The 4,706-nt window shown below is 38.4% G+C and overlaps 1 pseudogene; it reads right to left on the bottom strand.

The window, feature by feature from the left end:
- Positions 1 to 1,924: 1,924 nt before the first annotated feature.
- Positions 1,925 to 3,934, bottom strand: LOC109393850 (elongation factor 1-gamma-like; annotated as a pseudogene).
- Positions 3,935 to 4,706: the final 772 nt, after the last annotated feature.

The following is a 4,706-nucleotide window of genomic DNA, read 5'->3' as shown; positions in this document are numbered from 1 at the left end:
TGTCTGTTCCCCTTCCCTGATTCCTCAACATTGTTCCCCTCCATCAATTCCCCAATAATAAAATCTTTAAAAATAAAAAAAATAAAAATCACAAAATATTGGTTGAGTGAATTAATAAATAAGTGTAAATAAATTTGAAGCTAAGGAGAAAAGATCCAGGACCTAGATAACCTTCCCTATGTTACAAATGATGAAAGAGTGTCCTAGAAAAGTGGCCTTCTCAAAATCATAAATCTTGTGAATCTATTAAATTCATTAATTATGAATTAGCATTAAAACCAGAAGCCAAATTGCCAAGGGCAGTATTAATTTCATGACAACAGGTGCTGCTGCTATACTTTTAACCAAATTTCTCTAGTAACTACTATTTGATTGGGCAATAAAATTGCCTTTTTAGTAAGTTGAAAAATGTCAAATATGAGCAATTTCATATGGTTAAAAACTATACCCCTATAAAAATAGGTAGATAGATAGATAAATACAGAGGATAGATGATAGGTAGGCCCATCTAGATACATATATATGTATGTATGTATGTACGTTTATACAGAAGGTGCCAAAAAACTGTACACATTTTAAGAAAAGAAAAAAAACAGTATTAATTGTAATACTCAATATATAGCAGTAACAAAAGATGAATACAAGTCATGTTTGACTTCTGCAATTACAAGAAGTGCTCAAAGTGGTTACCATCAGTATTAGACACTTCTGATTATGGCAAACTACTGTTTGATCATAGATAACATCTCTTAAAATGTATATACAATTTTTGACACTCCCAGTATATATACAGAGGTATACAATTTTAAGAAAAAAAAACATTAAAATTGTAATGCTCAATATATACCAATAGCAAAAGATGAATACAAGTTTTATATATATATATATATTTTTTTTGGCACCTCCGGTATATATATGGCTGTTAGAAAAGTCATGATGTATTTTAGCTATGTTTTTATTTTATATATTTTTTAGATTTTTATTGGGGAATTTAGGGNCTAGGCTAATAACATAGGACGTAAAAACAAGAAGGATAGAGTCTGACTGAAGTTCTAGATCTTTTTTCAAGAATGAGGATGTAATTGCCGTCTTCCTAGACCTTTACATCAGCGTGAGCTGGAGACGCCAGGGAGCGAGGGAAGGGCTCCATTGCTCCTGGTGGGACTTTCATCATTTTCTCTGGATCATAGTTATCAGTATCTGACAAACAATATACATTTTACTTCTTTCTTTTTGTCCTTATTGGCCTCACTAGAATTTTGTGCCAAGGAAGAGGGAATATTTGCCAATAAGTGTTTTATAAATGAATAAACAAATTAAATGTCTGTATGTAACAACATCCTTTATATATCTTGAAATTATTGGGTTGTCGGAAAAGTGATGACACACTTCTGCAACAAAAACCATAGAAAAAAATACATCATGACTTTTCCGACAACCCAATACAATGAATGTATAATGAGTTCTATGGCCCTTTGACTGTGAAGGTAACTTCAGTTCTGCAGTAACTGAGAGGGGTGAGTTCCAGCTTTCCAGAAGTAGAGGAAATAATATATTTTTGCAGTCCCTGACATTGGCATGCTCTCCCCCACCACCTCATACCCTCAGTTTAGCAATCTGATAAATGATCTCTCAGCCTTCAATCATCTCTTCTGTGAAAAGTTCCTCATGCTTAGATATCATTTATAAAAATTTCAGCAGTCATTCTTAATAAAAGTCCCATAACTAAATGAAAACATAATAATGATTTAAATATGATCATCTAACAAATAATATTCATACCGTTAATGTTCATCACTAGTTATGAAATCAAGAGCCTATCACTGAGGTCCACTGATTTCTTTTTTCTTTCAATGTTTAGTTTCTTTAACGGCCCTCCCTTGGTGAAGGTTGAATGCAAGCAGCTTGGGGATGGGAGAGATGCTCACTTGAACATATTGCCCCGATTGAAGGCTTTGTTTACATGCTTGAAGGTCCCCTCCCAGGAAAAGGATTCTGGAACCAGTGTTTGGGTCTCTTCTCTGCCAAGGTTCCGTTTCCACCATATATATGTCACATGTATGACTCCTACACCGGCTGCCAACCGGCACGTAGCAGAAAGTCCAGGCCTTGCAAGACCAGGACCCCCAAAATGGAGCTGCTATTATTAGTTCCAGTGAGGATGACACTAACAAAACATTCTTTCTCAACTTGTCACATCACTAGAACATTCCAGTGATGAGGCTGCAACTCAAGAAAGTATGAGTGAGTTCTTCAGGGAAGTGGAACCCATATACCACAAGGACCAGTCAACCTTCTCAAAGTGACCCCCAGAATATGGCAGCACCACGGAGAGCGTGTCCTTGGGAACATCTGTGCTTAAATTCATCTAACACGAAGGCCCTCTTGGGAAGGTGAACAAAGAGGTCCTTCCTTGGCTTTTAGCTCAGCAGCTAGCACCTGCTCACATTCGCCCATCTCCTTCTCAGAAGTGATGGCAGCCATCTTTTTCTCCTCTTTCTCCTCAGTGTGGGGCTTCTGCTTCTCCTCCCATGAATAGTTCTCTTTTCGTGCAGTGCTCTTTTTAGGCTGGCTTTCTGCAAACGTTTTAGTAATGCTGGACCTTCTTCTCATAGAGTTTCACCTCCCCCAAGACAGCCAGGAAGTGGGGCTGGTTAAAGGGAGGTGAGGAAACAGCGACTGGTTTTGGGAAAGGCCTGGCAGAAAGAAGGCTCCAGGGCACAACAGGGTGCAGACAACTGTGATGTCAGCCAGTGTCACACATTTGTCCGCCAGAAAACTCTCCATCTTCAAGTCAGCATCCAGCAGGCCCGGAATTCACCTCACCTCCTCCTTTGAGTTCCCCGTGGCCTGCTTGTTGTGGTATATGATGCCCAAGGTGGGGGACCCCCCCCCCGGTACTGGCTGGGGGCACTGTTGTTATCAGCAAAGCTCACCACATCTGCAGTGACCTCTGGGGTACTTCCTAGCTGCTCCTCATTGCTCACATAGCAAACAGTGGCATTGTTCTCAAATACACAGAATCACCCTCAAATGCTGGAAACTTGCTGGCACACAATCCGTGGAGAAATTCAGGATTTCTCCTGAATTGTGGTTGGTTTGTCTGAAGTAGAAGCAGAGTGATGCAGGGAGCATGCTTACCTGAGCCCACTGTCCCGAGCAGCAGTGTGGTCCTTCAAGGCCTCCAGCTTTCAGGATGTGTGTATAGGGTCCCAGCACCATGGTGATTTCACAGCGAAAGGAGCCATTAATTTCTATCTACTTATGGCCTAATTATGCAATTTTTTTTTCCTTTTAAGGGTAAACGGCTACCTTAAAACAAATCCTTCATTACTATTAGTAACTTGAATGACTCTCTTCCTTTTAACCACAAGAGCTTAATAGAACAACTTTTTCCATCATGTTGCGAATTTCACACAGGCTGGGGGTACTCTCATCTTTCTCATTATATCTCTGATACCTAGCAAAGCATTTTTCTTTCTTCCGGTGCTAGATACAATTAACATGCCCCAGTTTGTCCCCAAAATCCTTTTGCTTACTCTACAAGTTGCCAATTTAATGCAGCCAGAATTACAAATTCTAATATCTTACAGTAATTACCATGAGGGAGCGAGGAGAGGGCAGCTGGTCATGCTAAATTCTATTTGAAAAAGATTACAAGAGCAAAATTGCTGACTCACATATGCATAAGCATTTCAGGGTGCATTATATCCTGCAGTGACCACAATGAATAAGATTGTAAAAGCAGTCGGTCCTTGGTCCCAGAGAACAATAGAAGTTAGAACATCTAGCATGGATACTGAAATGAGCACTCTCACAAGGCCCATTTGCAAAACCTACCCATTTCCTGCAAACTACCCCCTTCCAGACTATCAGCTGGCCCTGAAATTCTGAATTATGACTTGTTCAGATGACTCACTTTTCTTTTATCCATAGTCTCAATTAACCTTACCTATCCTGATATCCTCCAGTCTCTTCCCAGGACTGGAAGCTTCTTATTTTACACTCTCAAAGCACAAAAGGTCTCATACAGTGTAAGAAGCCATTCATCATCCTAGATCCTTTTCTCTCAGTACTCTAAGTGACCACTACATCACGCTTCACCTGAGAGCAAAGCTACCTTTTGTAACTCAAAGATGATTTATTTCTTTATGGGTGATAAAGGTTTCTTTAAAGTATTGGTTTTACAAGAGTCCTTGATAGAGAACAGAAAAAAAAAAAAAACACCAAACATATGCAAAATTAAATTTTTGGCATAGTGTGCTAAATTTGTAATGAACGGCCCAATCAATGGATCATGATTACATTAAAAACAAGTGGTTGAGACTATGATCTTATAACGTTTTAAAATTGTACTGTTAATAATATTAAAGCCAACCTATTTGGTGATCACAGCAAAAAAAAAGAAACGTAAGCACATTAGTATTCCCAGGACTTAGAGCTCATTATCATTGAGCTCAGTGCTCAAGTAACCTGGTGTCACTATTCTTTCTATTTTAGGAAAAAGGTCCTAAATACCATTATTGGGCAGCATTTGAACACCTAACATACCAAGAAATAGTTCAAATATTAAGTCTTGCATCTGCAAAATTATACCAATTTTTATAGAGCAGTAAGTCTAGAATTTTAAAAATATAGAATCATTACAAATAATACATTTAAATGTATAGTATTTTATAAAAAAGTAGTAATGCATTGATAACTAT

This window comes from Hipposideros armiger, unplaced genomic scaffold (genome assembly GCF_001890085.2).
Source record: "Hipposideros armiger isolate ML-2016 unplaced genomic scaffold, ASM189008v1 scaffold_392, whole genome shotgun sequence".
In the NCBI taxonomy this organism is placed as follows: Eukaryota; Metazoa; Chordata; class Mammalia; order Chiroptera; family Hipposideridae; genus Hipposideros; species Hipposideros armiger.
This window is presented reverse-complemented; position numbering and strand designations above follow the sequence as displayed.